General features: G+C 41.1%; 1 long non-coding RNA gene and 1 pseudogene across 1 annotated transcript in view; one reads left to right on the forward strand and one right to left on the reverse strand.

Annotated features, from left to right (window-relative positions):
* The window catches only part of LOC125874743 (uncharacterized), a 7057-nt gene extending 6855 nt beyond the window's left edge, over window positions 1–202 (forward strand). The window contains exon 3 of the long non-coding RNA XR_007447301.1: window positions 108–202. This is a non-coding gene — a long non-coding RNA (uncharacterized LOC125874743). The remainder of the gene's footprint in view (window positions 1–107) is intronic.
* Window positions 203–4187: 3985 nt separating this feature from the next.
* On the reverse strand, window positions 4188–12896 carry LOC125873797 (uncharacterized; annotated as a pseudogene).
* Between the last annotated feature and the right edge of the window lie 12828 nt (window positions 12897–25724).

The following is a 25724-nucleotide window of genomic DNA, read 5'->3' on the forward strand; positions in this document are numbered from 1 at the left end:
GCATTTCAGTTTACTTTTGCTTATCTTGCTCAGTCGGCCGATGATGCCTACTGGGTACCTGTTGTTTTGGTACTCATGCTACGCTCTGCATCTATTTTGTGATGCAGGTCCGAGCACTAGTAGCCAGCGTTGATCGAGCTTGGAGTAGACTTATCCGGAGACGGGGGTGAGCACACGGCGTTTTGTACTAACTCAGTCTCCATCTGTATATATAGACTTGTCCTTTTCCTTTCGAGACAGTCTAGTCTCTGTTGTCCAGTTTTGGGACTTGTACTCATTTTGTAGTAGCTCTGTACTAGTGACTTCCAAGTTCTGGGAGGGATCTTTATTTGTATATATGTTTTTGGTTTGCTTCCGCCTGTTTATATTGTTATTTGCCTGCTCTTGTTTAATTTCTACCCTCAGACCCATTACTTGTTGTTCCGGGTTACAGGTTGGCTTACCTGCTGGTGGGTTATAGTAGGTGCCATCATGACTTGATAAATCGGGTCGTGACAGGTGGCCCATGAGATATCAAATGAAAGATATTTGAGTGCTCTTTCCAACGCCACCGAGTTTCCTAAATTCTGAGTTCGGATGAGGGATATAGGAATGTTTGAATTCAGCCTGTCCGATTAAGAAAATCCATCCGAATTAAGGAGGGGTATTTTGGTCTTTTCCTTACCCCACTAGCCTAACTTATTTTTAGTAATATTTTAGGGGTTACACAATCCTAAACACGCTTAGGGGTTTAGAGAGAAGTTCAAAAGGAGAAAAGGGAGAAGTTCAAGATACTTGTAATCTTCGAGGAATTTCGCCAAGGATTTGATCCTTACAAGGTATGTAAGCTTTCATAGTGATAGGTTTGTTTACCCTCACTCCAATCATGAGTTTTTTGAGTTATTTTCGTCCATGACAATCCATATATTGAGATTCTTTATGAGTTTATTGAAGTTTCTTTTTTGAATCTTTGATAGTGGGATTTGATGAGTTCTTGAGGTGGATATTATGAGTTTGAGATTTGTTTTTAGTAGTTTTTCGGTAACTTATGTTGGTTATTGATATGCTCAAATTACACCTCCCTAAAGAAGTATAAGTGATCGTTATCAAGTAAAGAACCCAACTTGGAGGTTGGGATCGATCCCACGAGGAATATGGTTTAGACTTAAACTCAACTTAAAATTATATTTGTTTAGCCAACGTATTTCCGAAACAAGTAAGTAGGGGGGGAGGGTTTGTTGAAAAAATGCTTGATTGTAGTTAAGTAACAAGTGAGCAGGATTCGAAATTTGTTGTTATCAATGAGAGAAAGTAACTAGGGTGTATGTGTTCCCCATAAGCTCATAACGCGGTAATCCTAGTAATAGTAATCATTTCCTAGTGTATTACATGAAAAGTGTTAAGTTAGGTATCTCTAATTCCTTGGTCTGGCAACTAGAGAATTTCACCCCACACCTTGGTCCGGCTACGTGTGTATAATTTAATAAACCTTACATTTACCTCATAGTAGACATCACATCAATGTATGGCTTAGTTTTCACTCTCACACCAATTAACATTAGACTATTAGATAGTATCACACTAAATCTATGTTAATAATTCTTTTCTTATTAACTACCTCTTTGGTCCGGCAAGTAGCAACAAGGCGAGTTCTAACGTTTGCAACCGCTAAAAAGACTTCTAAACAGAAGAATTATCAATACATGCAATAACACTATTTAAGAATTACTATTCAAACTTTGTTAATCGCTCATGGTTCCTACAACCCTAGTTGTGGATTTAGTTATCCATAATAGAAAGAACACATTTCATAGTTTTAGAAGGAGAAATCATGAACTTATGTAATGAAAAGAATAAACCCAGAATCTCAACTTGAATTTCAAAGTCAAAATCTTCAAAATGAACGTAGGAAATCAAGAATTGCTAAAATTTCAAGTTAATCTCCAAAGCCAAAAACTAGAATGAAAGTAATAAAGTCTAACCTCCAAAAATGAGGTTTACATGCCCTATATATAGAAAAAAAAAGTCCCAACTAAAAAGGAAACGAAATAAGGAAATAAAGTTTCTGGACGCGGTTGTAATTGACGAGACTGACCTATGGACCGTGGACTGACCTACGGTCCATAGGTCCCTTCCGTGGTTTGGGACGCGGTTGTAATTCACAGTCTGTAGATCCTCCTTCATAGTTTCATACTTAGACTTTTGAAATCAGGTACTGGAACCACCTTCTCTGAAGCATTTGATGGAACTGTAGGACGGCCCGTAGGTCGATCTACGGCCCGTCACTTGTAATTGTGGTTCCACACTTAGTTAAGAATTCCCTGATTTTCCTCCAGGCCTTTCCCATCAATCTACGCCCTTCACCTGCGATTCGTAAGTCACGTTCGTAGGTGGCCTTTTCTGCAACATTTCTTCAGTTGTCTCCTAACTCCCACGTCCGAACTTATTTCCTACAAACACGATAAAAACACACTAATCCCAATACAAAATGGCTCTAGACACACACAAATCTTAAGTGAAATGTATTAAAAATACTGTAAACTCACGGTATATCAACACCTTCAACTTAAATTCGTTGTTTGTCCTGAAGCGCCGCACTAAGACTCTAAACGATAATTGTATACAAGCAAGAATTCAAGTACAGGCAATCACATGGCTCTCTATCCCAACTCTCTTTTTGAGTGCAAATCTTTTCTCTTAGACTCAACAAGCTAACTCATGCGGATCAAAATATGACAAAGATCGACCAATCAACGCACAACATACACTGTTTTGTTATCACCAAGGTACCAACTTTCTGACAATGTAACTAGTGCCCTTACTTCAAACTAAATCCCTTTTTCACACATTAAATATGATTTTGAGTACAAGGATTTATTCAACACTCACGCTCAGAAGTAATTTCAAGTACAGTTAGTGCTCAATACCATAGGCTTGCCCTTATTTTCTCTGCTTAGACTCTCCAAACTAGTTGTTAGGATCACTATAGAACTTTTCTTAGCTTGTAACGTAGGCTCAGGGTCAGGTGTGTCACATTAAGGTACTTTGTAGTGACTTTCTGCCCTCCTTGACATTACATTGGCTATTTACCTCTTCCTTGACCTATTTTTGGCAACTTTTTATCTCAATTTCTTTCCCTTAACTCTTTTCAATCAAGGATGCGACTTTTGACTCTTTGACTCTTATTTCTCATTTTCTTCTTTTTCTTTTACTTTCTTTTCTTTTATTTCTTTTCACACTTTTCTTTTGCTTCTTTTGCACAAAGTCACATCCTCTTTCATACTTTTTCCTCTTTTCAACACGAAACTCTTTTCATGCCCTTTTTTCATTTGGTTTCCTTTTTCATAACCACCCTCAACTTATGCATTTTGCATTAGTTGAGGTGCACGATGTTCGATGTCGGAACAGGGCCAAGATCAAGGTAAATTTTGGGCTTAGCCACCCTCAACTTAGGCTTTTGGCCTAAGTTGAGGTGTACATGTCCAAGGAGGGACCGGGGCCAAGACAATGTTTTTAAGGGAAGGTGAGTTAGGTGAATCAAAAGAATTGGTCAATTTTAGGCTCAAATAGTTGGATCAAAAGGGAATAATGCTACCATTTGGTTAGATCATTTTAGGCTTAAGTGGACTAATTTAAACAATGGCCTATGATCACTTCCTAACGTCTAGCCTAGATTATCATAGCAGGACCAACGGGGCAAGCTCTAGATCGGCACAAAACTGTTTGAACAATCAACCATTCTCACACACTTTTGGCACATAGTTTCATTATCAGATTATCAGATTACCCGGTTCAAGTTTTAGCTTAAGTCATGAGATCAAGTTGGCTCTTTATCATGTCATACTCAGAGCCAACACATTCAACTCATTCTAGCCTACAGATTTTAGCACATATCACAACTTTTGGACGAGTATCATTTTTCATTTAGAATTATGCCATCAGGCTTCATTCTTTCTCATGCTTCTACACATACACTCCTAACACATGATGGTTCAACAGAAATTAAAAATAGTCTCTTAGGGAAAAAGAACACAGGCAAGAAAACGCCAAAGAGAGGATTATGAGTTGGGTTACTCAGACTTCACCCTATCACTCACAATCCATTTATCCAACCACCAACAAAATATTGTGCAATTGTCCCCAATGCACAAAAGGTAAAGAATAAAGGATCGGGTGAAGCAAACCTGTGGCGCATAGCACCAAAGAATTCAACAAGCGGGTGGGTCCAGTTTTCTGAAATCGGCTGGAACAACACTTGGGTCACCCTCAGTAGTGCCCACATCATCTATCATAGCACCATCATTAGTGCTATCAGTCACTCTAACTGCACCATTAGTGGTGCTAAAATCATCTCCCACAACAGTCATAGCCTCAGTGATGGGCTTAGAACTTGAGGCTCCAAGAGCACTCTCACGAACCTTCTGTTGGTGCAATTCCTCATCTACAATGGAGGCTCTCCTAGCCTGCTCATTCTGCTGGCACTCCCACTTCGTTGCTCGAGCATCCTCAGTAGTGTCAGAAATATGACTAGAGCGGTGCCTCTTCCCACGAGCATGGGTGGGCTCGGTCTATGCTATGTCATCTCTGATTAAAGAATCAAGCAGTGTATTATCAGCTAATGCAGTAGGTGCAGACTCTGTCTCATCTGTGGGTGGGGCAAGGATGGTATCAAGATCGGCCAGGGGACTGTCTAACTCGGTCCAGAAAGAGGATAGATCTATAGCAGGGGCTGGTCGCTCGAGGACTCTCAACTCGAAGGCATCCAGACGCTTATGAACGGCCTGGACCTTCTGGTCCATCATGGTCTCCATCCTAACCTCGGACTCTACTATAGACCGTTGCATCCATAGCCTCACATGTTGGAGCAGTGTGGCCATCTGAGCCTCCAATTTCTGAACTTGAACTAAAGGCACAACAGTAACTCATGAAGATGGGGTGGCTCTAGATGAGCTAGGGGCCCGACTGGAGGCAGGAAATGGGGAGATCGGGGCATCATCAGTGTGGGCTGGAAAGGCAGGGTCCTCACCCTGCATCTGCTCCACATCAACCACTAAATATGCTCTTAATAACGGCACCGCAATCTGTGGACCACGTCATGGGGCAGCTACGTTGGCCTCATCCCGAAAAAGGCTGATATCAAGGGTCCCAGTCGCATGTACCAAAGTGTCACAATCCCTAATAGGCACCCCAGAATCCCTGCACAACTGGAAGATCTTACATGGGAAGGGTAAACTGGTGGTGGTCCTAAATGCCCTCTCATGGATCTCCGCCAATAGCATGCGGGCAAAGTCGATCTCGAACCCAGCTACCAAGGCTGCAACCATCACTGTTCTATCCCAAGTAAGCGCATTATCGGCCTTAGTTGGCGATACCGTATTCCGCACAAAAATCCAGAAAATCTTGGCCAACAAATTAAGGGTGGCCTTTCGAATACCAAAGCGCGGTGTGCTGACCCACTCTGCACGCTCTCCATCCATAGCTATATGTGTCTGGCTAGCCAAAGTAATACGGCCTCCCTCTGCTCTACATTCCGTTGGAACGCTCCACTCCTCACAATATCCCACTGGTAGTCAAATTCGGCGGTGTTGAGTGCCCACTTGGTGCTCGGACCATAGAGAAAGCAACTGATGGTGATCTGTGATATGTCCACCGAAGAGTCTCGAACTAGAGTGGAAGTGAAAGGGTCCTGGGCTGTGGGCTTGGACCTCTTGTCGATAGAACCACGGAGTGTGGCAACATAGGAGGCATAGAATTCTCTCACTATCTCCTTGTTATAGGTCCCAGGGCTCCGATCCATCCACTCGCATTTGTGTTTTTTATAGAGCTGGTGGATGTCAGGTATGGTGTGTAGGCTCCCCGTGAGAACTATGCACTCATCAGTGATCAGTCGGGACTTCTTCCTCTTTTCATTTAACATCAAGGCATCCCTCTATATCTGCCATTGACCCTAAATGCACCAACTATTTGGATCCTCAGCAACCGGAGCAGGGTCGATGTTTGGTGGCATTGCAACCCCCCCGAACTAGTAGCCTCATCAAACAAGGCAGCTCGGCCATGTGAACTCGAGCTTGTGGGGGATCCAGAAGCAGACCCTGTAGCAGAGGTGAACTAAGAACCGAAAGGAGACCCAGCCGGTGATACGATCAGTGTATCCTCCTCATCAGACTGGGAGGCAGTGACTGCATCGGGAACCACCTTCTTGGATTGATTCCAAGTAGCCCGAGGTGCTGTAGATGATGTCCTCCTAGTGGGGGGACATATTCGGGGTCTTTCTCAACATCAGTATCCTCGTTGACTAGCCGACGGGTTGGTGCCGTTGATTTGGATCTACCCTTAACGGGTAGAGCTTTCTTTGGGGCCATGGTACCTGTGGAGGAAGAATTAGTACTAAAATAACCTAAAATCACACTCAAAAAAAATTAGAATGAAGAACGAACCAGATGAAAAACTAAAGAAAAATTCAGACAGTGGCTTCAGTGGCCACCTACGGTGGGTACCTACGGTCTGTGGATCCCCTCCGTAGGTCAGAATTCCCAAAAAGTTGGGCTCTGATGTGAACCATGGATATGCAGAACGGTCCGTAGATTGACCTACGGACCGTAGTCCACCTCTATGGTTCCACACTTAGTGGAATTGCTTATGTTCCACAGACCACGGACCTGATCTATGGTTCGTAGATTGACCTACGGTCCGTAGACGGGGTCTCGTGGATTAGGTCTGTGCTAGGTATTAACATGCTTCTATTCGAAACCAATTTATTTTACCAATTCAAACAATTGATCTTAGTCTAATCATGCATTTCAACACATTTTATCTAGTTCGTCATCCCAACGGTTCCAATTACTCAATTTTTTTATAGATGATATTACCTACGAGACTAGAAACCCTAAGTCGAAACTTGCATCTAGACTCTTATTTCAGTAATTTAACATATTACAAAGACAAACAATCACAATCTATCGTCCCAAGGGTATTTCTAATTTCAGTTTAACATGCAATATCATACAATCAGCAACCCAAGGTAAAGATCCACTTCCTGACTTTCTATAACAACAATGAACCAGAATTCAAAGTGAATGGAAAGTCGATTACCTTACAAGCAAAGGAAATGGGTGATGGTGTGATGACTCTAGACGTCCAACAACTTCTACTTAGCCTTTTTGCACCGGAACCTCTAGAAAATGGGGAATAAAGGAGTTTGGGAGAGAGGATAGTGAATTGGGAATATGGGGGAATGAAGGTGGGTGATTAATGGGTTATGGTGGTAATACTGAGGGTTTTGGGAGAGGAGACGTTACAAAAAATGGATTGGGTGAATTTTGGTAATGGGGGGAGTGTTTAAACAATGGGGGGTTTTATTTAAAAGAGGTTCGGGTCAGGACAGGCAGAACTAGGGTTTGGACCCACGAGACCCCGTCTACGGTCCGTGGGTTGACCTATGACCCGTAGATGGGGTCCGTAGGTCACTTACACACTAAGAAAAATTTGGGAAACTTACCTGGGGTCTATGGCTACCATTCACGGTCCGTAGTTGGACTTACGGACCATCGATGGTCTCCATAGACCTCTGCACCAGACATTTTCTGCAGATTTTGCTTTTCATCCCTGCACAAGTAGCAACCATTAGGCCTTTCTTTTTACATTTTCTAGACACATTTTAGACACGGACCTTATGTTATATCTAGCCAACACTAACCAAAAAAATAAAGCACCTATCTAAAGAAATACAGAAAAGCAAATAAACAAAGAAAACTACTAAACCAAAAAGAAAAACCTATAGTTGGCAAGATTTTACATCTTGGGTTGCCTCCCAAGCAGCGTTTGATTTAACGTCGCGGCACGACGCGGACCTCTTGATTACTCAAACTTCATCAAGATAGTAGGCCTCAACAACTTCTTGCACACTTTTCACGTTTCTCAAATAGACCTTGATGCTTTGCCCGTTTACCTTGAACCTTGTTCCCTCACTGTTCTCAAGCTCGACTGCTCCATGTGGGAGCACTTGCGTGACTAAGAATGGCCCGGTCCACTAGGACTTGAGCTTGCCCGGAAACAAGCACAACCTAGAGTTGAATAGAAGCACAAGATCACCCACAACAAATTCTCGCTTTTCAATCCTTTAATCATGATGCTTCTTCATCTTCTCCCTGTACAAGGCTGAACTTTCATAAGCTCTTAGGCGAAACTCATCAAGAACATTTAAGTCACTCATTCTCTGATTCGACGCGGCACCCTAATCCAAATTTAGCTTCTTTAGTGCCCACATAGCCTTATGCTCTAGCTTTACCAGAAAATGGAAAGACTTCCCATATACAAGTTGGTAGGGGGACATACCTATGGAAGTCTTGAATGCGGTGCGATAGGCCTATAGAGCATCATCAAGCTTCCTTGGCCAATCCATTTTATTAGCATTCACAGTCTTTGCCAATATCTGCTTGATCTCTCTGTTGGACACTTCAACTTGCCCACTAGACTGCGGATGGTAAGGAGTGGCTACATTATGGCAGATGCTATATTTCTCAAGTAACGCCTTGAACAACTTATTACAAAAGTGGGAACCACTATTGTTGATAATCACCCTAGGTGTACCAAATCTGGGGAAGATATTCTTTTTCAAGAATGTGGTAACATTTTTACCTTTATTGTTGGGAAGCGCAATTGCATCCACCCACTGCGACACATAATCAACCGCAACAAGAATATACTTCATCCCATGTGAACTCGCAAATGGACCCATAAAATCAATGCCCCATACATCAACCAACTCTAACACCAATATAGGATTCATAGGAAGCTCTTGCCTCTTTGAAATTCCTCCTTCTCTTTGGCAACGGTCACAAGACTTGGTGAAATCATGAGCTACCCACACTGCAAAATTTTATGCGCAGTCTGAATACCACTATGATGCCACCAATAGGCGATGCATGGCACGCCTCTATTATACTCAACATCTCAACTTCGGGCACACAGCGACTAATAATCCCATAAGCATAATTACGATACAAGTAAGGATCATCCCAAAAGAACTTCTTCACATCAAGAATAAACTTTTTCCTTTGGTGAAAAGACAAATCTGATGGCACCAGATCACTTGCCAAATAGTTAGCAAAGTCTGCGAACCAAGGAATCATATCATGAGAAGCAGCCAATATATGTTCATCTGGAAATGCATCATTAATTTCAGCCCTATGACCAAGCTTGAGCATAACTTCTTCCTCCAATCTGGACAAGTGATCGGCAACCTAATTTTTTGTCCCCTTTCTATCTTTAACCATAAAGTCGAACTCTAGTAGCAACAACACCCATCTAATCAACCTCGGTTTTGCATCCTTCTTAGCCATCAACTACCTCAATGCAGAATGGTCATTATGCACTACGACCTTAGTACCAAGCAAGTAGGATCGAAATTTCTCGAATGCGAAAACCACTGTTAGAAGCTCCTATTCAGTCATTATATAGTTCTTTTGAGACATGTTTAGAGCTTTCCTAGCATAGTAAATAGGATGAAGAATTTTCTCTCGCCTCTGTCCCAATACCACACCAAGCGCCACTCCACTCGTATCACACAATACCTCAAATGATTATCCCCAATCCTGTGAAATAATGATAGGTGCAGTAACTAACTTCTCTTTCAACTCCACAAATTCTCTTAGACACGCATCATCAAAATCAAACTTATACTCCTTTTCGAGCAATTTGCACAATGGATGTGTAATTTTGAAGAAATCCTTGATGAACCTCCTATAGAAACCTGCATGCCCAAGAAAACTTCTAACACCTTTAACAGATATAGGTGGTGGAAGCTTTTCTATTACCTCAACTTTTGCTCTATCAACCTCAATACCCTTCTCAGAAATCCGATGACCCAGAACTATCCCTTCTTTTACCACGAAGTGGCACTTCTCCCAATTGAGCACAAGATTGTACTTTTCACTCCTTTTAAGCACCTCAGCCAAATGGTCCAAACAACGATCAAAAGAGTCACCTAACACAGAGAAATCATCCATAAATACATCAATAGTGTCCTCTACCATATCAAAAAATATCGACATCATACAACGTTGGAAGGTCACAGGAGCATTACACAACCCAAATAGCATTCGTTTGAAGGCGAAAGGCCCATAAGGGCAAGTGAAGGTGGCCTTCTCTTGGTCTTCCAGAGCTATAGAAATCTTATTATAGCCGGAATACCCATCAAGGAAACAATACCAACCTTTACCCGCAAGTCGGTCCAACATCTGATCCATGAACGACATAGGAAAGTGGTCATTTTCTGTCCAAGCATTTAATTTTTGGTAGTCTATGCAGAATATCCATCCAGTCACGGGCCGCATTGGAACAAGCTCGTTTCTCTCATTAGGCACCACAGTAATCCCACATTTCTTGGGCACACACTGAACAAGACACACCCAACTACTATCTTCAATGGGATGAATAACTCCAATATCTAACCACTTGATGATTTCCTTCTTAACTACCTCTAGCATATGCAGATTTAGTCTTCTCTAGTGCTTAATACTAGGCTTGTGATCCGGTATGAGTTGAATTTTATGAGAACAAATACCAAGAGAAATCCCAATAATGTCTGCAATAGTCCACCCAATAGCTCGCTTGAACCTCTTCAACACGGACACTAATGCCTCAACTTGTGTCACGTTCAAATCTGCCACAATGATGACCGGTAAAGTAACATCTCTTCCAAAGAATACATACCTCAAATGTGATGGTAGAGCCTTAAGCTCCAATTTCGGAGCCTCTTCAATAGATGGTCTAGCAGGTGGAGAGTCGCGATTCTTCATGTCTAACTCCAATCTCTTTGGTTTTGAATGGAATTCAAATTTATCAAGTGCGGCAACTAATTCATCATAGTCTTCAATACCATCACTCTCAAAGTTCATCATTACCGCTGCTAGTGCATCAACACCCAACCTTTCTTCAACAGACACCTTAGAACCACTCTCTACAATATGTGTCACCATAGATACCTATTTGAGCTCACAACTCTGCTTCATAGACCTAGAGATATTGAAAGTTGCCTCTTCATTGTTCAATTGGAACTTCATCTGCCCTTTCTCCATATCAACCAAGGCGCGCCCAGTTGCTAGGAATGGTCTCCCAAGGATAATGGGAACCTCAAAGTCAACATCACAATCAAGTATCACAAAATCCACCGGAAAGATAAAAGACTTCACTTTCACTAGTACATCTTGGAGCACACCAATGGGCTTCTTCACAGTTCTATCAGCCATAAGTAGTCGCATCGCAGTCGATTTTGGATCCACTAACCCCATCTTCTTGTAAATAGCCAATGGCATCAGATTGATACTAGCACCCAAATCGCACAACGCCTTTGCAAAATATAGCAACCCAATGGTGCAAAGAATAGTGAAAGCCCCAGGTTCCTCCTTATTTTTCACAAGGGACCTTGTAGCAATAGCACTACAATATTGCAACTTATCATCATCTTCAAAACTCACGTCCCACTTTTAGTTACGAAGTCCTTCATAAACTTTGCATACCTAGGCATTTTATCCAAAGCTTCTATCAACGGCACATTGATGGAAAGATGCTTCAACATACTAATAAACTTGTTGTATTTTCCTTCTTCAGTCTTCTTCACTAACCTCTGTGGGAAAGGAGGTGGAGGTCTAGGCATGGGAATAATTTTCTAAGTTATCTCCATTTCCTTCTCTGTTGCATTCTCGGGCTCTTCATTTACTTCAATCATATCATCATTTTTACTAGCCTCAACTTCAACCCCATACGGCATAGGTGGATCAATGGCCTGCTTACCCCCTCGAGTAGTGACTGCCATACAATGCCCATCATTCTTGGGATTATGGATGGTGTTGCTAGGAAGTGTGCCAGGTTGACGTGGGTTTACTGTAGTAGACAAATGAGTCATCTGTTACTCAAGATGCTTGATTGACACTGCATGGGCATCAAATTTTTGACCAATACCAGACAAGTCATTTCACATCTCCTTCACATTCTCATTAGTCGAATCAAACCTCTTCATCATCTTCTGCATCATATCCTCAATACGTGACATATTACCTCCAGCTTCCCTATTACCAGATTCCCAATTTTGAGGAGGGACATAAGGCCCAACCCGGTCAGTTTTGTTGCCATAGTTGTTCCGACTGTATTGTTATCACGATTGTAGTTCCTATCCCAGACATATTGACCCTCTTGATTGTAGTTGCCATAGTTCTGACCTTGGCGCCAATTATCCGTATTGGAACCTTAGGCATTGGCTCGAAAACCCCCGTCTGATTATTCATCGCATAGGTATCCTCTTCATAGTAACACTCCTCAACCAGTGGTGGATTTCTAGTCAAATAATTGATAGCATTTACCTTTTCAATACCTCCACTCACATGCTTCAACACCAACCCAAGTTCGGTCCTCATCTGAGCCATTTGCTCATGAATCTAATCGGGAGATTTATTAGTTGTAGTTTGAACTGCAAATATGTTTCTCCCTGTATCTGACTTTCTGGTGCTCCAAGCTTTATTGTTCTGGGAAATCTTCTCCAGTTTCACTGCAATTTGCTCAAAAGTGCACTCACCATATGAACCTACAGCTATAGTATCAAGCACTACTTTACTATTGTCATCCTGACCTCGGTAGAAGTATTCCTTCAACGATTCATCATCAATACGGTGATTCGGGACACCTCTTATGAAAGCAGTGAACCTGTCCCAAGAACTACTCACAGACTCTCCAGGTAGTGCTACGAAGTTGTTGAGTTTATCTTTGTGGTTCAGCTTCTTTGACACTGGAAAGTATTTTGCCAGGAACACATCAGTTATTTGGTCCCATGTGTAGATTGAGTTATATGGAAGCTCAGTAAACCATACAGAAGCATCGCCAGTCAATGATAGATGGAATACTCTCAATCCAATTACATTCATGTCCAAGTCCGGTCGACCTACACAACTTTTGCAAACACTCCTCAGCTTGGCTATGTGCGCATATGGATCCTCCGATGCCAAACAAGAGAAAAAACCCCTTGTTGTAAACATCTACATCAAACTGCTAGTCACCACAAATGTATGCCCCGGAGGTAGAAGGGGTAGAACAAGAGGTCCTTCAGATTCTACGTCATTAAAGTTGGCTGTGTAGTTATCACGCAGTCTTGGTCTTGGTGGGTCATGTACCCTCAATGCATCTCCCAGTAGATTCTCACCTTGAACCTGAGTATTCTCTTCACCAACCCTCAGAGAATGCAACTCAACCCCATCACCTAAATATCCTCCGATAGGATTGAGTGGACTCCTTGATTATTTATTATTCGCAAAGTTCTGTTCAATTTTGGATTTTAAGGAGTAAGTGGTTCACCTTGACTCCGTGTACTTGGTATACACTAGAGTAGGAACCTGAGAGAAACAAAAACAAAAGAAAAAAGTAAAATTAGGAAATATTTGACTAAAGTTCAATAATGTAGTTAAACTTAATCTAAAAGCCTAAATCCCCAGCAGCTGCGCCAAAATTTGATACGCTCAAATTACACCTCCCTAAATAAGTATAAGTGATCGTTATCAAGTAAAGAACCAAACTTGGAGGTTGGGGTCGATCCCACGAGGTATATGGTTTAGACTTAAATTCAACGTACAATTATAATCGTTTAGCCAATGTATTTCTAAAACAAGTAAGTAAAGGGAGGGGGAGGGGGGGATTTGTGAAACAAATGATTGATTGTAGTTAGGTAACAAGTGAGCAGGATTCGAACTTTGTTGTTATCAATGAGAGAAAGTAACTAGGGTGTACGTGTTCCCCATAAGTTCATAACGTAGTAATCCTAGTAATAGTAATCCTTTCCTAGTGTATTACATGCAAAGTGATAAGTTAGGTATCTCTAATTTCTTGGTCCGGCAACTAAAGAATTTCACCCCGCACCTTGGTCCGGCTACATATGTATAAATTACTAACCCTTACATTTACCTCATATTAGACATCACATCAATGTATAGCTTAGTTTTCACCCTCGAACCAATTGACATTAGACTAAAATTGCAAGTTAATTTTCAAAGCCAAAAACTAGAATAAAAGTAGTAAGGTCTAACCCCCAAAAATGAGGTTTACATGCCCTATATATAGAAAAATAAGTCCCAACTAAAAAGGAAATGATATAAGGAAATAAAGTTTCTGGACGCGGTTGTAATTGACGAGACTGACCTACGGACCGTGGACTGACCTACGGTCTGTAGGTCCCTTCCGTGGTTTGGGACTTAGGCAATTTTCAACTTCACAAATCTCCAATCTCTCAGCCACAATCGACGGATCAGCAGGACGGACTGTGACTCGATTCACGGTCCGTAGATCCTCCTTCATAGTTTCATACTTAGACTTCTGAAATCAGGTACTGGAACCACCTTCTCTGAAGTATTTGACGGAACTGCAGGACGGACCGTAGGTCGATCTACGGTCCGTCACTTGTAACTGTGGTTCCACACTTAGTCAAGAATTCCCTGATTTTCCTCCAGGCCTTGCCTATCGATCTACGCCCTTCACCTATGGAACGTGACTGGACCTACGGTCCGTAAGTCACGTCCGTAGGTGGCTTTTTCCTCAATATTTCTTCAACTATCTCCTAACTCCCACGTCCGAACTAATTTCCTATAAACACGATAAAAACACATTAATACCAATACAAAATGGTTCTAGACACACACAACTCTTAAGTGAAATATATTAAAAATACCGTAAAATCACGGTATATTAGTTATATGAATCTAAAAGATTTTGAGAGGAATCAATTGATTCTCGGCAAATTAGGGCCACAAATCGAAGAGGAGAAGTCGTCGGGTTTTCTGGGCAAGGCCTGGGGCGATGTGCCACCGATGCACCGGGGGGGATGGCGCGACACACCAGCAGTGCACCAGATATGGTACTCTGTAGTTTAGGGGTTAGCAACCCACACCACTCAGTATGCCAGGGTCGCCTGCCCCCGACCTTTTTCTGTTGATTGTTCCGTCTAAGTTCTTTTAAATTGTATCTTCGCTCTCATCCTGATTTTAACTATCTCAACTACATCTAATCAATGAGAAATCCTATTGTCATGACCCAACCCACTAGGCCGTGCGGGCACCTACTCTAACACCTAAGTAGGAGAACCCTCAATTTCCAAATAGTTTAAAAAATGTGAAAGACTAAGAAAACTAGAGAATAAATAACATTCATAAGATTTTTATAACATAAAAAGCTTTGCCAACATTTCGAGTTAAGACTTGTAAAGTAATTAACACCCTAAGGGATCTAGTCTAAAGAGGTACAAGAGCTTTAAAGATTTACAACGCATATAACATAATAACAAATGACGCAGCTCCCACCACATGGAAGGAAAAATAGAAGCTATTGGAGATTGTCTTCGTCTTCACCTATGAAACATCACTGACCTTGCAACTAGACATTGACAAAAAGGCATAGCAAGAGTAGTATCAGTAGAACCACATGTACTGGTAGGCATCATCAGACAACCCAATGCCCAACACATAATATAAAAAAAATGATTAGTAGGAAACATGCAATAAGACTATTCATTCCTCCACCTTCACATCCTCATATCCTTTCCATTCCTGAATAATTCAGTTTATACTAGTACACTTAGCTCTAACCCTTTTACTCATTCCTTTATTGATTGTAACTTAAACATTTTACCTCTTAGAAGAGTTCCCGAATACAACCACTACTAGTTAGGAAAACCACTCGCGACATACACTTAATTCTCCATATCACCACTTAACCCTTGACTGCATAGCACATGCTATCAAGGCTTGTTAGCCGTTTCAATACCAATCCCCTCCCCGGGTAATACCTACCATTTAATTACGACATAACACCACCCCAATTCTTAACTTAGGGATACAAACCACCTTCCTAAAGTATGAATATATAGCAACCCTTGGAAACTCAGCCTCCACTTACTATACCACCTTCTAATTTGACCTGACCATTATAGTTCATGCAGTAACGAGATATATTTAACGAGCCAACACAACTTATTAACATACATCTATAGAAAGTATAGATCAACTATCATTCAGGGCGTCATACTATGTCCCAACTTCCAAATCAAGTAGACATGACATAACACAACTATCACAGATGGTCCTCTCATGGAACTCATACCCAAATTGTTAGTGTGCCGGAACGTAACACCCGATCCCAATTAGTGTGCCAAAACGTGACACCCGATCCAATGTGTGTGTCAAAACGTGACACCCGATCCAATGTATATGTTGAAACATGACACCCGATCCAAACAATACCAACACAATCATATTCACACTCATAATGTACATATTCATAATCATACCATCAAGTGTTGAATCATGGCATACATCATGCATACTCATTTCATTAGGTTTTATCAATAATGCTTCATGTTCAGCATTCTTAGTTTAGTATCATGCTTATCTATTTTTATTCCTCAGATATATGATTTGGTTCAGTTATGCTTATTGTTCAGCTTTACTCTATCTTGCATGCTCAGTCCCTTTCAAGTATTGACGCATACTCTGCGCTACATCTTCTCATGATGTAGGTTTAGGTCCTCATCTTCCATATCACGCATAGATCAGTTCCCGTTCTTTAGCTCAGTAGCATCAGTGATGAGCCCTCATTCTCCGAGGAAGACAAACATGTTTCCTTTTAGTTTTTAGTCTTTAGTTTCAATTTTGCTAGATTTAGCTGGGGGCATGTCCCAGCACTTCTAGTCATTTAGAGTTTTGTTTTCAGATATAGTTAGATTCAGTTTTAACTTTTGAGTTTGACTTTTCACTTTCATTAAACTCACAGTTTATTTATTCAGATAGTAATTGGTATTCCCCATCATTTTAGTTTACATGATGATTTAGCTTCCGCACAGTATTTCTTTACTTCAGTTTACATTAGTATGCTTGTGATATGCCAGCAGGGTTAGCTTGGGATCACTCGTGATCCTAGGTCCCGTGTCCGCGTCCTGGGGTAGCTTTGGGGCGTGATAGTAAGGGGGGAAAGGGGAATGGTTTCCCCATTTCCTCCCTTTCTCATTCAAAAATTCTCAAAACCCTCTTAATCACTTCACTCCGAACATTAATTTCAAGGTAATGTTATCGTTCTTTACACTATTTACTTCAATACTTACTTAAATACGGTTGCATGACATTAGACAATAGATTAGAAGGGCTTTGGGGTAGTTATTCAACGTTTTTTAACATACGATGCTTGATTTGTTAGTAAAACATAGCATGGAAACTTCCCTTATGTTCACAACATCTCTACAACATTCTGAGCGTAAGAATTTTTTGAAAATACGGTTGAAACAACACAGAAATGGGTGGGGAAGTTGAAAGGTTTTCTTGATATAAAACTCGAATTTGGACATCATTTAGGGGTAATTTTGCTAAAATAATTGCATATATAGGTACTATGGTACTTTATAGACTCTGATGTGCTGAAATTCTATGAAAAATGAGGTTTTTGGGGTGAAGGGGCGCCATGATCGCGCCTAGAGTTCGTCCCAGATGAAGGCCGCTCTGGTGGCCTTTATCTTGTTGTGATGGCCTCCTTCATCCAGCTCTGGCAGGATTTGGGCCACTGTGGCGGGATTTAGTGGGGCAGTAGCCCCTTGCCACTTCAGTTATAAATCTTTCTTTTTCCTTAGCCAGGTGTTTACTAATTCCATAGAGTCCTAACGTGTACATTTCATAAACTTTGCACGTTTGTCTACTATGGCTGGGATAAATGAGGAAATCTTGTTTTTCGTCCGGTTTCCCAATGCTGCAAGTCGGGAGAGGCACCATGACCACTAGAACACCAAATTCCTATGCTAGAGGGGTTTTCACTCGTTGAACCAGAAGAGAAAGCACCCGTTTTTTATGCCCGGCTAGTGGAGTTCGGATAGGCCCTACTAATAGAGGCTCCCCCTGCTGCGCGCTCCACATGGATGAGGGAGTTCTATGTCATCCTACCTACCGTTTGCTGGGATGACCCTCACCCTACTATCCGCATCCGAGGAGCTGCATCCCCCTAAAAACCCATTAATGATGTGCTCGAGGTGCCAGAGGTTCCCAACACACAGTATGAGGCCAGGCTGAGGGAGATGGATTTGGGTTGGCTACGAAATACACTTGTTGAGCCTGGGCCCTGGGACGGGATTACTGGGCTAACACTGAGGACATCTCCAGCACTAACTGGTCATCAGATTCCAAAAGGTGGCTGCACTTAGTTTCTAGAAGGATCCGCCCGTTGGGAAACTGTACCGACGTAACTTTTCCATGGGCTCTAGTAGTTGCGGTTACTATACAGGGGATAGGACTAAAGTGGGTGCTTATATCATTTCAGAGTGGAAGGTGTTCTACAGGGGAAATAAGAAGGTATTCTTTCTGCCTGGACTGGTGACTGCGATGTGCAAGCCAGTAGGGGTGCCTCTCTTGGACACCGATGACATACTTCCAATGGATCCACCCTTTCACCCGATTTTGATTAGGCAAGCTTCCATCTCTGAGAGTAAGAGGAGAAAGACGGACAGGGCTAGTATCAGTCAAGCAGCTGATGAGGTGGATGATGAAGTAGGGGAAGATGATGAGGTCGGCGGTACTCTCTCTACCCAGTCCCAGTCCCCGCTTTCCAGTGCTCATGTTAAGGAGGATCCGACGGCTATCCAAAGGAGACTTAGAGGTTCCCAAGCTAGTACCTCAACTTCGGTTCCACCCTCCACTGCCCTTGAGTTTGAGATGTTGCGTCGCCAGCTGCGATGGGAGAGGAAGAAGAATTTAGCGAGGGATCGCCTAATAGGCCAAATGTGGAAGACCCTGAAGGTCATCTTCTCCAGTGTCTACCCCAGTGGGAGCTTCCCACACTCGAGCCACAGGAGTTCCAGTAGTTTACCTTATTGAGTGACGCGTGGACTGGCGAGATAGCCCCCGAGGACATGCGGTCCGACATCAACACTTTCCATTCTCATGGACCCTGATTTAGTTTTATCTCTCTTGGGCGTATGGTGAACAAATTTCTATGTATCTTTTGATTTTCTGCACATTTTTGTAAGCACATGGATGCTTGTTTTTGTTGTTTTCAGAACTTCTAATATTTAAATGTTAGATGACTATAATTTCCTGTTCTATTATTGCGTAATGATTAAATGGCGGGAGTTAGTTCTTGCATGATTTGGGTCCATATGTGAGACTAGGGAAAATAGGAAAGACAGGGCTGAGATTCTGTCTCGCCCTGTCCCGCTCTGGCGGGAGAAATCCTGCTTTGGCGGTCTCGCCCTGGCGGGAATAATCCCACCCCAACGGCTCCGACGGAAACAATACCTAGGTCAATAATTTTGTGGGGTTTCCCCCATTTTCTAAAGTTTTTCATTGACTCCCAGGCTATAAATAAGTAGTTAGGACAATCCTCTTAGCTAGAATAGTCATTGCCTACCCCAAGTCAACCCAACGGTACACTCCAGAATCTCTTTCCCATTAATCCAGCACCACAATACGCACATCCCCAGAATGTGCCCATACACTCACACGGTATAGTCGGTCGCAACATACATCCAGATTTTGCTTACAAATCACATCGTAGTTTATCTAGACCCTTGCACCTAACCCTGTGATGACTCTCTTTCCGACAACTAGTTTCATAAAACTCAGGCAATTACGACTCGCACAGTTTTGAACATTTAAGCTAGCATGTTGCACACATCAAAATCCAAAAAAGCAATATTGTGCACATAATCACATCATAACATCCAAGTAAATGTACCATTCACACCAATAGATAATTCAGACAATATATGCACACATTCACCGTTTTAAGCTAACATTCACAGATAAGACCAAATTATGTATTAATTCACTCCATAGATGACCATTACTTATCATCCATGCATTTATACATCCTCTAAGGCCATATACTAATTGGAACATTCTCAGTTCCGATTTACCTTGCTTGTGTCCCTTCAGCCGTGACTACGACATCCAGTTCACTTTGTTGAGATACCAATTGGAATCGAGAGATACCAATTGGACTCAACTCATACCACAAGGACCAACTCGCACGAAGGGAGAGAAGTAATGGAACAACTTCCTAGACTGCTTCAGCTTTCTGAAGATTAAATGTGGATGTCAACACACCAATCCGCAAGAGTCTATTCCACATTTTGCTCTTGTACTGGGAGACTGGTAGCCTAGGCTCTGATACCAATTTGTCATGATCCAACCCACCAAGTCATACGGTACCTACTCTAACACCTAAGTAAGAGAACCCTCAATTCCAAAATAGTCTAAAACATGCGGAAGACTAAGAAAACTGGAGAATAAATAACATTCATAAGATTTTTATAACATAAAAAGGTTTGCCAACAATTCGAGTAATGACTTGTAAAGTAATTAACACCACAGGGATCTAATCTAAACAGGTACAAGAGCTTCTAAGATTTAAAAGGCATATAACATAATAACAAATGATGCAGCTCCCACCACATGGAAGGAAAAATAGGAGTTGTTGGTGATTCTCTTCGTTTTCACCTATGAAACATCACTGACCCTGCAACCAGACTATGCCCAAGAGGCATAACAAGAGTAGTATTAGTACAACCACATGTACTGGTAGGCATCATCAGTCAACCCGATGCCCACCGCATAATATAAGAAAACAACTAGTAGGAAACATCCAATAAGATTATTCATTCCTCCATTTGTATATCCTTTTATCCTTTCCATTCCTGAATAATTCAGCATATACTATTACACTTGACTCTAACTCTTTTACTCGCTCCGTTCTTGATCGTAACTTAAAAATTCTACCTCTTAAAAGAGTTCCCAAATACAACCACTACCAGTTAGGACAACCACTTGTGACGTAGTTTTACTTCTTCCATATCACCATTCAACCTTTGACTCCATAGCACGCGCTATCAAGGCTTGTTAGCCATTTCAATACCAATCCCCTCCCTGGGTAATGCCTACCATCTAACGTTTAAGACATAACACCACCCCAATTCTAAACTTAGGGACACAAACCACCTTTCTAAAGTATGAATATAGAGCAACCCTTGGAAACTCAACCTCCACTTACTATACGACCTTTCGATTTGGCCTGACCATTATAGTTCATGCAATAATGAGATATATATAACGAACCAACACAACTTATTAACATGCATCTATATAAAACATAGATGAACTATCATTCAGGGCATCATATTATTTCCCAACATTCATAACAAGTATACATGACATAACACAACTATCACAGATGGTCTTCTCAGGGAAACCATACCCAAACTGTTAGTGTGCCGGAACGTGACACCCAATCCCAATTAGTGTGTCGAAATATGACACCTGATCCAATGTGTGTATCAGAACATGACACCCGATCCAATGTATGTGTCGGAACGTGACACTCGATCCAATGTATGTGTCAGAACGTGACACCTGATCCAATAAATACCACCACAATCACATTCAAACTAATAATGTACATATTCATAATCATACCATCAAGTGTTGAATCATGGCATACATTTGTTCATTCATACTCATTTCATTAGGTTTGGTCAACAATGCTTCATTCACATACATACATACATTACAATGAAGCAACTACCAACATATATCACATAAACAAGAAATCAAACCATCACATACACCTAGTTCACAGGACGATACTTCCTTCTATGGTACACATCTCACTTAACCACTAGGCATACAGGTACAACCTTCCCACAAATTGGTGCACGAAAGTCTATGCATGAATTCTACCTTCAATAATTAACATATTACGCAGTGAACACGAATTTAAGTCTACTCAATTAAATGAACCTAACCTACCTAGGCACCACACAGCTGCACGGGATTATGGCTCTAATTCATGTTTTCGAGCCTTGGGACGGTGGATTTGACCAAGAATCTGCAATCTATCGTCATCCTTGTGCTTGAAATCTCTTTTTCATTTTTTCCCAAGCCTAGAGCAGTCTTTTGAGGGTTTCTGGGGTAATCCTCGCCTATTTTTAGTGTTTTGGGAAAAAGGAGAATAAGATTTCGCGTCATTTAAGTTCTATCCCGTCCATCCCGCTCTAGCGTGAACTATCCCGCTGGAGCGCCGCTGCCCTGACAGCATCTAGCCCGCTCTGGCGGGATGATTGGCCTAATTTTTTCCTGACGTTTTGCCTTTCCTAAATAACGATGGTTTTAGTCGTTACACCTATATATCAAAGTCATAACTCTTGTATTCATAATTAAAATTCAAGATAGAGTTGAGAGTAAAGTTCGAGGAAGTTCTTTCAAGTGATTTTGAGAAGTCTTTTACAAACTTTCAAAACTTGTTTTAAGACTTGATTACTTGAGTAGGAGGATGAGGAGAGTTTAACTCATGTTTTCAAAATGACTATCAGGGGACTAATTATTCCCAAGAGTAAATGTTTTACATTTAAAATGAGAAGGAAACTTTGATTTCCAAATGAGTTCATGAGGAGTTTTGAGAAATATCTCTTTTAAGAGAACCTGTTGAGTAATAATCTCAAAGTTTGAGTATGAGGAAATGTTTTTAAGCATATGACCATGAGTTATATTATTGGGAGTAGTAATGAGCACTGATATGGGGACGAATTCAGACAACTCAAAGTCCTCATAAACCATGTATGTCAACATGGGTAAAAATGATCATACTTTTTAGATGATTCCTTATTTCTTTTAAGCATATTTTAGTTAATCCACTTAGTTAAGGATGTCTTATACTCCGAAAAGGTATAGGACAGTTTTGGCACCGTGGGAGAGACGTTGTATCATGACATAGCTCATAGTGATTGTTGTCGGTTAGAGAATCTCCCAAATAAGAGGAAAAGAGTTATTATTGTATTTTTAAATACATTGAGTTATTATTTGTGTTAAGATATTTCTTTATAATACATATTTATTGTTGCTTTTTTATGGAACTTAGTTAAGTATTTTTGAATTTGAGTATCTTTAAGTATCCTTGAGTTGAGTTGAGTCTAGACGAGGTGAGTATGTTCTTTCTTTTTTTATCAAGTTCAAGCTTATATATGTGCTTTAGAGTTCTGTCACGACCCGAGCCTACACCGTGGACGTGGCTGGCACTCGAGAACCATTGTCGGGTCCTGATGCTTATCGTGACCAACGACACTATCCTACGGTATGAGTGTCTATGATCGTCGACAATATAGTAACCCAACCAAGGATTGGGGTCGTGTCCCAAGGGAGCGGTTTTGAGAATCAGTAGCCAATTAGAATTTCATTTGAATTAGTCGTAGCTAAAAACATTTGCGATAAAATACATTGCAAATTAAAGGGGGTGACACAGAAGTGTCAATTTTAAAGGGGGTTTTGTAACAAGTGATAAAACAGCAAAATAAACAAGAAAATCAAGTATGGGGAAGGTTCTTGGGATGTGACTGCAATACAAGTTGAGATAAATTGTTGGATACATGCTTTCAATAGGAAATTTGCAAGACAATAGTGACTAGGCTAAGCTTTAAATGGAAATAAGTTCCCTCTCGGGCAACTTACCCCGTTTCAAATGTGTTCCTCTCGGACACCCATTTGTTGCATGAAGACTAGCCTACGCCTTACCCCAGTCACTCTCTCGAGCTAAGTGTTAGGATATGGGACTAGGGCTCACCCTCTCAGGCTGAACCTCATGTCGACCCACTCCTTAGGTCATCAGTATAGTGGTTTCGGTTTCGCGACCTCCCTTTCGGGCAAGTCGAAAACACATGGGTGGCTTTGTATTTGCAACTGCAAACCTTTAGATTAAACCACAAGCACTAGGTGAAATCACCATTAAAATACATCTAACATATCAGCAAGCAAGACCCAACAAGAATATCAACCCATATTTGCTAAATCACACCCCAAGAATGGGGTTTTTTAGCCACCCATCAAGAAATAAGAAATTATACATAACATGATAAAGAAATCAACTGGGTATAAGAAATTAAACCTTGAATTAAGCTACGGAAGAAGAATAAAGAAGACCCACTTCCAACTTGGGGAAGATGAACTCCTTTCTTCAAGTCTCCACAAAACCCTCTCCAAACTTGAGACAAAAATACAGAAAAATACTATAGACTAATAATAATTTTTACTCTAAAATTGTTCTCTACCATACTACAACTCTAACTAGTATTTATAGTTTTCACAGATTGTGCTACGAGGATCGTTCGGCGACATTAGTCGAGATTGCTAATGAACTCAGCGATCCACCCTTTAATCAGCTCATCGCCTTCAGTGTCTTGCCTTCAGCATCCTCATATTCTAGATCATTGGGCGGTACAGTACTACTTCGCGGAACTAATCTGTGACTCGCCGACTGCTCCTTTTCTCGCCTTTTGATCCACTTCCTTCAAGGCTTCGCATACTGGAACAAAGGGCGGTGCATGTCCATTCGGCGACTCGCCAAGTTGGACTCAGCGATCCACAGACTTNCAAGGCTTCGCGTACTGGAACAAAGGGCGGTGCATGTCAATTCGGCGACTCGCCAAGTTGGACTCAGCGATCCACACACTTTCATTTCTTATTCTTTTCAGCCCTTTTTGCTCTGTTTTGCGCCTAAGTGTCCATGCTTCCAGTAAAACTTCAAATACCTGAAACTTAAGCATTTTAATCAAGTATTGAGATAAAACAAGCATTCGAGGACATTATTTTTATTAAAATAAGGCCCTAAATAAGTCCAATTTGTGGACTCATCAGGTCCCCCAAGTGAACCCATATCCCGGCTGACTAAAGCGGAAGACTAACTCAAGCTTACAAAAGTTTAAAAACTAAATTAAATTTCATTAAACTCAAATACTCAACCTTTTTAAAAGTCTGTACAATACTCAAAATAAAAGTAAATATAGAAACTCCTCAACTTTGTCTATCTATAAAACCTCTACTATTACTGAAGGATATCAAGACAAGACCCACGGCATCTCAAAACTACTAACTGTAAGATAAAGTTGAAGTCCTGCGGAATATAAGATTGACTCACCAAAGCTGATTGGAGTCACATGACCTCAACAAAATGCCTGTTGATGATCATGAATACATATATATACATCATGAAATAATGCACGCCAAATGGCTCAATACATGGAATGTACGAGCATGTAAGGAGAATGCTAAAGCATAAACATAAGCTTGAATTATGGAAAAAAAACATACTTACCCCTTCTCAACTCAACTCAACTCAACACAATGAAATATATTTCAACTCAACTCGGAGAAAATAAGGGTCAACTCAATAGTAAGATACTCAACTCTATGAAGCATAGTTCAACTCAACTCAGAGAAATATGGCTCAACTCAACAATAAGATACTTAACCCTGTAAAGCATAGTTCAACTCAACTCAGAGAAATAAGGCTTAACTCAACAATAAGATACTCAACTTTGTGAAACATAGTTCAACTCTGGATGCTCAAGGATAAAGCAATAATAAAAGATGCAATATCTGGAAAGCTTTTAAAACAATAGATAATAACTCAGTTGTATGCAAAAATACAATAATAACTCAATTATACGAAAATACAATAATAACTCTTATTTGTATGTAATGATACAAAATAACTCTATTTGGGAGATTCTCTAAGTGACAACAATCACTATGAGCTATGTGATTATACAGCGTCTAGCCCACGCTGCCAGAACTGTCCTATACTTTGTTGGGGTATAGAACCTACTAACTAAGTGGATCCACTAGTCTATGGTAAATAGAAATAATGAATCATCTAAAAGTATGACCCTTTCTACCCATGTTGGCTACATG

The sequence above is a fragment of the Solanum stenotomum genome, chromosome 8 (assembly GCF_019186545.1).
Source record: "Solanum stenotomum isolate F172 chromosome 8, ASM1918654v1, whole genome shotgun sequence".
NCBI classification, from domain to species: Eukaryota; Viridiplantae; Streptophyta; class Magnoliopsida; order Solanales; family Solanaceae; genus Solanum; species Solanum stenotomum.